The sequence below is a fragment of the Tamandua tetradactyla genome, chromosome 14, assembly GCF_023851605.1.
Source record: "Tamandua tetradactyla isolate mTamTet1 chromosome 14, mTamTet1.pri, whole genome shotgun sequence".
Lineage (NCBI taxonomy): Eukaryota > Metazoa > Chordata > Mammalia > Pilosa > Myrmecophagidae > Tamandua > Tamandua tetradactyla.
The window spans coordinates 80,889,341-80,902,808 of NC_135340.1; the positions used below are offsets into that span (position 1 = coordinate 80,889,341).

At 35.6% G+C, this 13,468-nt stretch overlaps 1 protein-coding gene and 1 pseudogene across 3 annotated transcripts in view; one reads left to right on the top strand and one right to left on the bottom strand.

The window, feature by feature from the left end:
• The window catches only part of CSNK1G1 (casein kinase 1 gamma 1), a 214,947-nt gene that overhangs the window by 195,343 nt on the left and 6,136 nt on the right, over window positions 1–13,468 (bottom strand). The window lies entirely within an intron of this gene.
• On the top strand, window positions 1,164–7,933 carry LOC143656544 (small ribosomal subunit protein eS8 pseudogene; annotated as a pseudogene).

A 13,468-nucleotide genomic window follows, 5' to 3' on the forward strand; every position in this document is an offset into this window, starting at 1 on the left:
AGGGGAATTTGTAGAGCCAAACATGCATACCCAAGATAAGACACATGTGCAGAAAAGATCAGGGAATACTCTATGCTTTGGCCTGGACACATTCTGTAAACTCACTAAATGGATAAGCCATGAAAGATAGCACTGCACAAGTCAATCTGCAAAGACTAGGAAAGGAGTTTCATTCTTCCTTCTTTTTTGGTTAGCTACTAACAATCAAGGAAAGCTCTGTCATAATATTAGCTGGATACAACCTAAAGGATCAGTATTTCAAATCATAAATTCAAGTAAGAGCACTTTTAAAATATTGAAATATCTAGGTTTCAACAAAAGATTACACAACATTCAAAGACACAGGATGTGATGGCCCAAGAAGAAGACTAAAGCATTAGAAACCATCAATAAGGAGGATCAGACCTAAGACATACAGCTTTTTAAAAAAATTGGTCCTAAATATACTCAAAGAGATAAAGGCAAACATGGACAAAGAATTAAAGGAAATCAAGAAAGTGACTGATGAACACAAAAAGAACATAACAGAGACACAGAAATTATGAAAAGGAACCAAACAGAACTGAAGATCACAATAACAGAAATTCACATTTCCCTGTGAGGGCCTAATAGCAAACTGATGCTGCTAGAAGAAAGGATCAGAGAACTTAAATATAATACAATTGAAACTATGAGAAATAGAAATAAGAATGAAGTTACAGAGCTTGAGGAAAGTGTGGGACACCATCAAGCCTACCGACACACGCACCTTCCAAGAAGGAAGAAGAAAAGGGGCAGAGAGAATATTCAAAGGATAATGGCTAAAAATTCCCCAAATTAAATGTAGACATGAATATACACATCCAAGACTCTCAACGAACTCCAAAGAAGATAATACCAAAAAGATCCATGTTGTGGTGTATTATAATCAAATTGTCAAATGCCAAAGATAAACAGAGAACTCACAAAGAGAGAAGCAATGCATCACATACAATAGCGCCTCAATATGATTAAGTGCCAATTTCTTATCAGAAACCATGGAAGTAAGAAGGCAGTGGGATGACATATTTAAAGTACTGAAAGCAAACAACTTCCAACAAGAATTCTCTATCAGGCAAAACCATCTTTCAAAAATGAGGGAAAGTTTTGCATTTCCTCTTTCCAGCCAGTGCTGTGTGACAGGCATGTCCTGGGACAACTGCCACAAGCGCTGCAAGACCAGGGCCAAGCAAAAGCCCAATCACAAGAAGTGGCAGTATGTGCTAGGGTGCTTGGCTGCCAACACAAAGACTGGCTCCCATCACATAAACACAATTTGGTGCAAGGAGGCAACAAGAAGTACTGTGCCCTTAGGCTGGATGAACGGAACTTCTGGGGTTCTGAGTATTGTATTCGCAAAATAAGGATTATCAATACTGTCTATAATGAATCCAAAAACAAGCTGGTCATTGACAGCACACCATACTGGCAGTGGTATGAGTCCCACTATGCTCTGCCCCGGGACCGCAAGAAGGGGGCCAAGCTGATTTCTGAGAAGGAAGAAATTTTAAACAAAAAAACGAACAAAGAAAATTCAGAAGAAATATGATGAAAGTAAAAAGAATGCCAAGATCAGCAGTCTTCTTGAGGAAAAGTTCCAGCAGGGCAAGCTTCTTGTGTGCATTGCTTAGAGGCCAAGCTAGTGTGGCCGAGCAGATAGCTTGTCTTCTACAGGCAAGGAGCTGGAGTTTTATCTGAGGAAAATCAAGGCCCGGAAAGGTCCCTCCCATCCTAGTTTATGTAATAAATGTGTTTATTGTTCTGTGATCTTAAAAAATGAGGGAGACTGTTTCCATCTTTTGGCAATTTTGAATATGCCACTATGAACACTGGAATACTTAACAGCCTGAATTATACATATTTGAATGTGGTTAAAAGGGGAAATTTTAGCTTGTGTATGTTGCTAGAATAAGTTTAAAAAAAAAAATCCATGGGATAGCACCAAAAAAAAAAAACAAGCCCTAAGGTAAACTAGACTATAGTTAGCAGTACAATTAGGAAACTGTGCTTTCATAAATTGTCACAAATGTATCACACTAATGCAAGATATTAATAATAGGATGGTCAAAGGATTGAGAAAAACCCTAGAATGAGCTGAGACTCAGCATCAAGGGATTGAGAAAACCAAAAGGGGGAAGAGTGAAATGAGACAAAGTGTCAATGCCTGAGAGATTCCAGAGTTGAGAGGTTATCCTGGAGGTTACTCTTACGCATTAAGTAGATATCACCCTGTTATTCAAGATGTAGTGGAGAGGCTGGAAGGAACTGTCTGAAAATGTAGAGCTGTGTTCCAGTAGCCATGTTTCTTGATGATGATTGTATAATGATAAAGCTTTCACAATGTGACTGTGTGATTGTGAAAACCTTGTGTCTGATGCTCCTTTTATCTACCATGTCAACAGATGAGTAGAATATATGGAATAAAAATAAGTAATGGGGGAACAAATGTTAAATTTAGTTTGAAATGCTAGGGATCAATGAAAGCGAGGGGTAAGGGGTATGGTAGGTATAATCTTTTTTTTTTCTGTTATCGTTCTTTTTCTTTTTCAGTTGTCTTTTTATTTATTTTTCTGAATTGATGCAAATGTTCTAAGAAATTATGAAAATGCAACTATGTAATGATATTGAGAATTACTGATTATATATGTAGGACGGAATGATACGTTAATGTTTTTGTTTGTTCTTAATTTTTTTAATTAATAAATAAATTTTTAAAATAATAATAATAGGATGGTATATGGGAACCCTGTACTCAACACATGATTTTTCTGTAAGCCTACAACTTCTCTAATTAAAAGAAAGAAAAAATGAGGAAGTGATTAAAACATTTCCAGATAAACAGAAGCTAAGGGACTTGGTCTCCATTAAACTGGCCCTACAGAAGGTGCCTAAGAGTTCTACAGGTTGAAAGCAGAAGACACAAGAGAATAGACCGAAGGCTCATGAGGAAATAAAGCTCTCCAGTGAGGGTAATGACATGGATTAATATAAATGCCAATACTATTGTATTTCTGTTTTCTAAGTCCACTTTTTACTTCCTACAGGATCTAAAAGGCATATGCATAAAACATAATGATAAATCAATGGTTTGGGACTCAAACTGCAAAAACGTGTAATTTGTAATAAAAACTACCATAAAGGTGAGAGGATGGGAGGTACGGTACATAGTTTATAAATACTATTGAAGGTAAAATGGTCATCAAAGCAAACGAGATTGTTAAAGATTTAGGATATTAAATTTAAGCCCCTTTTGCATGAGGAAGAACAAAAGAATGTCATCACTGCAGTGTGCTGAAAATAGATGGTACTTAATATTTAAAAACTTCAACTAATGTGTGAGACTAAAGCAAAAAATGTTTATTTGGTACAAATCTATACTTTGACTAGTGCATCTCCTAATATAACTTATGTAGATAGTTGATCGAACACCTTAAGTACATGGAACTTTGTATAGGAGATGAGATTTTGTTGGTTTGTCCAGGTGATGCCCTGATGAATCCCAGAGTGATTTGATCAGTGAGTGGAAAAGTATTTGCAAAGTCCCCTTCAGGGAACGGTGAGAACGGGGGAAAACTCAACTTCCCCAAGTTGAATTCTTGATAGTCTCACAAGCAGTGTGGACAACCAAAGCTATAGGCTGAGCCCCCAGTCTTGGGGTTTGTTCATATGAAACTTAACCCCACAGGAGATAGGTCAAGCCTACTTAAAATTAAGCCTAAGAGTCACCCCCAAGAGAACCTCTTTTGTTGCTCAGATGTGGCCTCTCTCTCCAGCCAACACAGTAAGCAGACTCACCACCCTCCCCCTGCCTACGTGGGACATGACTACCAGGGGTGTGGATCTTCCTGGCAGCGTGGGATAGAAATCCCAGAATGAGCTGAAACTCAGCATCAAGGGATTGAGAAAAACTCTAGAATGAGCTGAGACCCAGCATCAAGGGATTGAGAAAACCTTCTCGACCAAAAGGGGGAAGAGTGAAATGAGACAAAGTGTCAATGGCTGAGAGATTCCAAACAGAGTCCAGAGGTTATCCTGGAGGTGATTCTTATGCATTAAGTAGATATCACCTTTTTATTCAAGATGTAACGGAGAGGCTGGAGAGAACTGCCTGAAAATGTAGAGCTGTGTTCCAGTAGCCATGTTTCTTGATGATGATTGTAAAATGATATAGCTTTCACAATGTGACTGTGTGACTGTGAAAACCTTGTGTCTGATGCTCCTTTTATCTACCTTGTCAACAGATGAGAGGAACATATGGAATAAAAATAAATAATGGGGGAACAAATGTTAAAATAGATTAAGTTTGAAATGCTAGTGATCAATGAAAGCGATCAGTAAGGGGTATGGCCTGTAAAAATATTTTTTTTTTCTGTTTGTTATATTTTTCTGTTGTCTTTTTATTTCTTTTTCTGAATTGATGCTAATGTTCTGGGAAATGATCACGATGATGAATATGCAACTATGTGATGATATTGTGAACTGCTGAGTGTATGTGTTGGGAATGTTTGTTTCTTGTAATTTTTTTTAATTAATAAAAAATTTTTAAAAAAATTTAAGCCCCATTGTAACCACAAGGAAAATACTGGAGAATATGCATGCTCATAGAGACAGAAATTAAGAGTACAGAATGCCAGGGATGGGATGCAAGCTCAATGGGGAGTTAATGCATAATGAGCATAGTTTCTCTTTGTGGAGATGGGAAAAGTTTTAGTAATGGAAGGTGGTAAGGATACCATATTTATTGTGAATGTGATCAATCCCACTCAATGGCATGCTTGGGGTTAGGTGAGATGGGAACGTTACTGTGTACATATGACCCCAAAATTTAAAAAAGGAAGAAAGAGCAACTAAAGAGATAATGTCAATTAAGGGCAATATATGATACTGGATAGGATCTAGCAAGGGAGGAGAAAAGGCTCAAAGGAACATTATTGGAACATAAGAAAAAATCAGAATATAGACTGCAAACTTTATATTACTATTAAATTTCTTGAACTTCATAACTGCTATTAAGGTGATCACATAAATGAATATCCTTGTTCTTAGGAAATGTATGTGATGATGTTAAGTATTAAAAATCATGATGTATATATAGCCTACACTCAAGTCTTCAGAAAACAGATTAATAGATAAGTTAGATTGATGGATAGGTAGATACAGTGTTACAGTAAATGGGGCAAAAGGTTAAAACTGGTAGATCTTGGTGTCTGGAGGGATAGAAGTTCTGTTGGACTTTGCTGTATGGGGTTTATAACCTTTGCAATACTCCTATAAGTTTGAAAGTATTTCAAAGTAAAAAGTTAAAAAAAAACAAACACAGATAATAAGTGCTGATGTAGATACAGTAACACTCATAAATGTTGGCTAGAATATGTAATACTCCCACCTCTGTGGAAAACAATTTGGCAGGTCCTCTGAAATTTAAACACAGAATTATCATACGATACAGCAATCCCACTTCTAAGTATAAACGCCAAAGAACTGAAAGCAGACACCTAATAGGTAATCTGTAACAATATTCACAGTAGCATTATTTACAACAGCCAAAAGCTGGAAACAACCCAAGTTTCCATCAATAGACAAATGGATGATAAAAAATGTGATATATACGTAGAATGGAATATTATACAGCCATAAAAAGAATGAAGTTCTGATATGTACTATAATTTGGGTGAACCTTAAGACATGTTGAATGAAATAAGGTAAACATAAAGGGAGAAATATATTATTTCACTTAAGTGAATAGTATAACACCCAAATTCATAGAGACACAATGTAGATTACAGGTTAACAGTGGCTGGGAGTGGGGGCAGGTGAGAATAGGGAGTTATTGCTTAATAGGTAGAGTTTCTGCTTGGAGTGCTGAAATTATTTTGATAATGAATGATGATGATGATGGCACAATATTGGGAATATAACTGATATCATTGACTTGTACAGGTACGTGTGGTTAAAATGGAAAATTCTGCTTTTTTATATGTTATTGCTAAAAATTTAATTTAAAATATCTTCGTTAACATGGATTTGGCAATGGATTCTTAGATATGGCACCAAATAGCCAGGCAACAATAAAAAACAGATAAATTGGACTTCATCAAAATTAAAAACTGTTACACAAAGTACATTACAAAGGAAATGAAAAAAAGAACCAACAACCTGCAAAATGGAAGAAAACATTTAGATATTATATATCTGATAAGGTTTAATATTCAGAATATATAAAGAACTTTTACTTAACAACAAAAAGACAATCCAATTACTAAATGGGCCAAGGATTTGAATAAACATTTCTCTAAAGACATATAAAGGGCCAATAAGCACAAGAAGGGCAGGCCATAGTGGCTCAGCAGGGAGAGCTCTCACCTGCCATGCCAGACAGCCGGGTTCGATTCCTGGTGCCTACCCATGTGAAAAAACAAACAAATAAGCACATGAAAAGATGCTCAGCATAACTGGTCATTAGGAAAATGCAAATCAAAACCACAATGAGATACCACTTCATACCCTCTACGACGTCTATCATTACAAAATGGAAAGTGTTGATGAGGATGCAGAAAAATAGGAACCCTCACACTTTACTGACAGAAATGTATAATGGTGCATCTACTGTGGAAATTAGTGGTTCTTCTGAAAGACACACATAGAATTACCATATGATCCATGATACCACTCCTATGTGAATCACTAAAAATATTGAAAACAAAAAACCTAAACAGTTAATTGGACACCAATGTTCACAGCAGCATTACTCACAATAGCTAAGAAGTGAAAATAACCCAAGTGCCCATCAACAGATGAATGGATAGATAAAATCTGTGATATATCCATACACTAGGATATTATTCAGCCATAAGAAAGAAATAAAGCATTGAAAACACAACGACATTGAGAAGTCTCAAAAATATGATCCTAAGTGAAAGCAGATACAAAATTATGTATAGAATGATTCCATTTATATGAAATATCCAGATTAGGTAAATCCATAGAGATAAAAAGCAGATTAGTTTTTCAGGCACTGGATGATGAGAAGAACAAGAAGTGATTTCTTAAAGGCCACAGGATTCACTTTTGTGGTAATGAAAATATTATGGGATTAGAAAGAGGTGGTGGTTACACAACCCTGGGAATATACTAAATGTCACTGAATTGTACACTTTAAAATCTTTATGTGATTCATATATTATGTGAATTTCTCTCAATAAAAATTAAAAAGTGTGCTAGCCTATTATTAATAATAGGGGGTGGCATATGGAAATCCTTTATTTTATGTATGATTGTTCCGTAATCCCGCAACTTCTCTAACAAAGGGGGAGGGTGGGAAGCATGCTAGAACTAGTAACATTCTATGAAAAAATTTCCTAACTTGTACACAACTTTACTACTTAGTGCTTCTTAATTAAAACAAAAATAACACTGAAATATTTTTTAAACTGTTTTAAGATTAAGATGCTCCTGACTATTTCCTAAATCACAATTTATTAGAGAAGGAAAAGTCATATTAGAGAAAGCTTTGTGGGCATAATTCACCTATGGGCCATTTACTTCTTATTCTGAATGATGTTTTTTAAGAGCTGGCTGAGGTGGCTCTCCTAATTTAGTTACATGAGCAAAAAAGCCATGCATATCCCAGAAATTCATTTGTATAAAGTCACGTGGAACTTCATACTTAAAAAGCAAAATAGAAAACTTGCCTTTGGTTATTTCTCACAATCACTTTTACAAGATAGTTTGTTTCAAGTGTGCTAATGCCCAGCCCTGTTACACACTGTAAGCACTATTTCCCTTCTGACAGTGACATGCCCTTGCTCTCTGTCACCTAGGATTAAAACCTTTCTTAGTTTTCTCCTTTATCCCTTGTTCTCCAGATATAATCAGCTGTTTCTTCACAACAGGCTTTACAAGCAGAGACACTTGAGGTTATTTAGCAGTTTGAACCTTGGAGGTAATTCTCCTTTCTGTGCACCAGTGCCTCATCTATAAAATGGAAATAACAGCCACACCTCAGCGGCTTCCTGTGAGAATGAGAGTCTATGTTCAAAGCATTTAAGAATGAGATCACATGTCCAAAGCACTTTTATATATACATTCAACAAATGTAACTACTGCCATCACTATCAGTACTATTCTGTTTCCAATGCCACTTCTTCTAGAGAACAGGCCCTCACAGCTGCTAGAGTATGTCCATAAACTACCTAGCTAGCTGCTTTCATTCTCATCTTTTAGTAGCCCATTAACATTCTGCACGTCACCATCAGATTTGCCCTTCATAAATACAAATACAACCTGCTAAAAATACAAATATAAATCTGTTAGAACTTTAAAACACAACAATGGATCCCTACGTATTACCACATGAAATCTAATTCCTCTGTCCAGCTTACATCATCTATTACAGCTGTACTCAAACTTGAGTGTACATCAGAATCATGTGGAGTGCTTGTTAAAACACAGGTTGCTGGTCTCCCCCACCCCCCCAGCCCCCAGAGTTTCAGATTCAGTAGGTCAGGAGGATGGCCTGAGAATTTTCATTTTCAATAACTTTCTAGGTCATATAATGATGCTGATCAGTATACCACACTGTACTCCTCTAAACTATGACTCCAATTATCCTCCCTAGCTTATTTCTCCCTACTCCCTAAGTAGCACACAATGCTTTGTTGGAATTAGTCTTTTCTCAGTACCATTTCTCCCATCCGGCTTATCTGTGCTGCTCTAAAACACTGTATTGTCTACTCATCCTTAAGTATGTGGCTCTCAGCTATGCCTGCACACTCCAGTCACCTGGGGAAACATTAAAATTATGGATGCTCTACCCTAGAATTTCTGTTTCAATGGATCCTGAATAAATTTCCACAAGTGATTCTAATAAACAGCCGGAGTTGAGATCCACTACTTTAACTTCAATCTCCTTCCCATCAGAACTATAAGCACCCACTGAATTTTAAAATCCCTAGAGCATTCACAGACATCATCAAGTATGTACTTAGTTACATATCAGATTGTGTTGTTCTCTACCTTTCTTTTTTTTGTTATAAGCTATACAGATAGGTTGAGTTAGATTATGTGCTACAGAAAATTTTGATTCCAGACCAAATAAACCTTTCCTCCTTTGGTCTCAAAGAGTATGTGTGGTTCTAAAATACAGACATTGCCTTTCTTATCCTTGTGCTCTGAATTACTTTAATTCATCTATTAAATTAGATAAATTACCTAGTTTACCTATTTCTAATGAAATCTACCTTTCATTTAAATCTTGTTTCTTCTACTTGATCAGTGAATGTAGAAACCACATCTTGAATTTCTATATTCCTAAGCACTAGTATGGTAAAGAATATACAGTAGGTGCTCTGTAATTAATTCTTCATTGACAAATCATAGAACTAGAATTCAAAGTCTTAAAATATTTCTAATTTTTGTTTTTTAATATAGTTCTGCAACAAAGTCATTTTATGGTAAGTGAGTCACTTAACCCCTTTGTTCCTCCAATCAATAAATCAGAAAGAAGAATATTAATGTATCAAAATACTGTTCAGAATAAAATGATTAATAACACCATAAACTGCTTCTATAAGCAAGTGGGCTTTGCTAAATCCACTAACAAATGTTTTAAAACAGTTAAAGAGAATCAAAGCACACATATTTAAATATGTTATACTCTGAATAGTTCTACGATTTGTTTTATTCAACAGATGTGCATCCTTCAAGCCCAGAATTCATCAGATGCATATTAAATTAATCTGTACTTTCAGTTCTTACATAACATTCCACTCTAGTTTTATAAATATATCACCACATGAAAGCAGAATTCCATTATTGCTTTATGGCATTAAATGCTGACAGATTATCTCCACTGTACAAAAAAACACATTAAGATTCTTAATAATGTAGCCAAATGTGCACTTGCTAAATATAGGCTATAGTATCTTCACCATTATTTTTGAATTGGACAATTTCTATTTAGAATATGAGGCAAAACAAATTTGCTTTTAACCAAAGATCAAGCAACACCCAGTACCTAAAATAAACACACACTAACTCACTCAACACCACACATTAACTAGGAATTCAACCAAATGGGGGAAAAGAAATGTAACAAAATAAGTATCAGTGGCTAAGAGATTTCAAATAGAGTTAAGAATTCTATTTGAATTCTAAGAGATACTGTAGTAGTTTGATAGTCTACTTAAATTTACTGGAATATTTACTTCTTAGAAGACCATTCCTTATTAACTAAAATGAATAAATTAGTACAAACTTATCAGAAATAGGATTGGACTGGGATCCAGAGACCTGGGTTCTAGTGTGGCTCATTAACTAACTATACAATCTTGAGCAGGTCATATAGCCTCTTTGTGCTTAGTTATTCTTAGCTGTAAATCAAAAAGGTCTACTAACAAGACTATCTCCATGTTTTCTTTTAGGTTGTGATTCCAGTCTATGAAACTCAAGAAACACAAGCATTAACCAGATGGATCCCATTAAACCCAAGTGAGCTTGCATATTGATTGATTTGGAAAGCATCTATCTCTGGAGAATCTAAGTGCTTCCACACAAACAGTTCCTTAAGCCTGTTATTGTTTAACTATGTGAAAAAGGCAACCAAAACCCACCAAAAACAGAGTCATTAAGCAATTCTTGAATCATAGCCCAGATGACTGGAAAATGGTTAAAATGTTTTGAAAAACAGAAGATGTCTTACAAGTCCATATCAATTCAGTTCTAAAGGCAACTGAAAAAGAGCTCTAGCTAACCATTACTACCTAGTCTATGTGAGAAATAGTATCTTAAGAAAGCGTCCTAATACTTTTAGTAAAATATTCCCACCCTGAGTCAAAATTGGAAATAACAAGGCAACTAGAGCAATACCTATGTGTCTCTTCTTAGTCCTTGCCAGCTCAAGCTTCTGGATTGTCTTCAACAAGTGTAATAATAATAGTAATAACTAGCAAACACTAGAGAGGGCCACCAAGAAATCTGTATAGCTAAAACTCTGCACAACAGTAAAATGCAAATGGCAAAAACCTTTAACATTTAGTGACAGTTCAAAAAATTCTGGATTTAGATCTATCAAATACTGTTAGCACGTACAACTGTCATATGGCTGGTACCACATTTAGCTCACAAATCCTAATGCCCTATTACATAGCTCATGCATAGAATTAAGCACTTGCCTATTAACACCTATTGACTTAATATCAGTTTTTCTGAATGGGAAACCCAAATTCTGAACAAAGCATCAAACTACATCCAAGAATGTTACAAATATCTCACTTAAACATCACTCCTACCAGTTATTTTATTCATTTTAATTTCTTTTAAAAAATGCCATATTAACTTTAGAACAGAAAAAAACATTATAATACTATTAGACACCCATATGCAACAATATGAATATAGACATGGTCCTGATACCTTTCACAAAAATTAACTCAAAATGAATCTTAGACCTAAATGTAAAATGAAAACTATAAAACTTCTGAAAGATATTTCAGGACAAAATCTAAATAACCTTGAGTTTGGCGATGAGTTTTTAGATATAACACCAAAAGCACTACTCATGAAAGAAAAAAAATGGGTAAGTAGGTTTTAATAAAATTTAAAGATTTAGCTCTGTGAAAAACTCTATTAAGAAATGAAGTGACAAATATTTGAAGAACACCTATCTGATAAAGGATCTTATCCTAAAATTTAAATACCACAAATTAAAAACCCAGAAAACAATCCAATTAAAAAATGGGCAAAAGAGCTGAACAGACACCTCACCAAAGAAGAAACACATGGCAAATAAGCATATGAAAAGATGTTCAACAACATATTTCATTTGAGAATTGCAAATTAAAACAACAGTGAAATAACACCATACATCTATTAGAGTGGCTAAAATACAAAAAATTGACAATACTAAATGCTGACAAGGATGTGAAGGACAAGGAATGTTAAATCCTGGAATGTGAAATGGTACAACTGCTTTGGAAGATAGTTTGGCAGTTTTGTAGAAAGCTAAATATAGTCTTGCCATAAAATCCAGCAGTCGTGCTCCTGGGCATTTACCCAAAGGAAGTGAAAACTTGTATCCACGTAAAAAACTGCACAAGGGCCACAGTGGCTCAGCAGGTAAGAATGCTTGCCTGCCATGCCAGAGGACCCGGGTTCGATTCCTGGTGCCTGCCCATGTTAAAAAAAAAAAAAAAAAACTGCACATGAATATTTATAGTAGTTTTATTCATAATTGCTCCAAAATGGAAGCTACCAAGATGTCCTTCAATAGATGAATGGATAAACTACAGTGCATCCATACAATGGAATATTACCCAGTAATAAAAAGAAATGCCCTTATCAAGCCATAAAAAGACATGAAGGCACCTTAAATGTATATTACTAAGTGAAAGAAGCTAGTCTGAAAAGGCAACATACTATATGATGCCACTATATGACATTTTGGAAAAGGCAAAACTATAAAGACAGTAAAAAGATCAGTAGCTGCCAAGGGATTTTTAGAGATTTTTAGGATGGTAAAACTATTCTATAAGAACTATAATGGTAGATGTATATCATTATGCATTTGTCAAAACTGAACAACAATGGACTATAGCTAATAATAATGTACTAACATTGGTTTACCAGTTGTAACAAACATCACACTTACTCCAGATGTTAACAGGAAATTGGGGAAGGCAGCAGGTTATGGAACTCTATGTATCATCGGCTCAATTATTCTGTAAATCTAAAACTATTCTAAAAACTAGTCTTCCTAGGCTTGCTTTTGTGAAGCTTATTCCTGTAGCAGAGAAACTAAGTCTACCTGTAGTAAGCCTAAGAGTTACTACAGAAAACCTCTTTTGTTGCTCAGATGTGGCCTCTCTCTCTCTCTAAGACCGGCTCTTCAAGGAAAGTCATAACCCTCCCCCCTACATGGGACATGACATCCAAGAGTGAAAGTCTCCCTGGCAATGTGGGACATAACTCCCAGGAATGAGCCTGGCCCTACACCATGGAATTGACAACACCTTCCTGACCCAATGGGGAAAAGAAATTTAACAAAATAAAATATCAGTGGCTAAGAGATTTCAAATAGAGTCGAGAGACTATTCAAGAGGCTACTCTTACACAGCTTTAGCTAGTTATCACTCATTACCAGTTTGCCAAATCCCAACCAAAAGAACACCTAGGGCTCTGAGATTCTACACAATGTTTTAGATACTAACTAAGATTACTTTCCAGAAGCCTATAGCCTCCAAATGGGTTTCTAGGCCAGAAAAGTCCTGTAAACTAGAGGGGCCAGTCTCTCCAAGAACATCAGCTAGTTTCATCCCCCTATTCCATATTATCAACACCCCTTGCCAACAAGAAAAAGTTAGAAAGGACAGACCCCAAATGCCCCTAAAGATTGGGAGAAAGATCAAAGGAGGAGTTATAAAAAAGAAGACAGTCTTCCAACAACTTCTCAAAT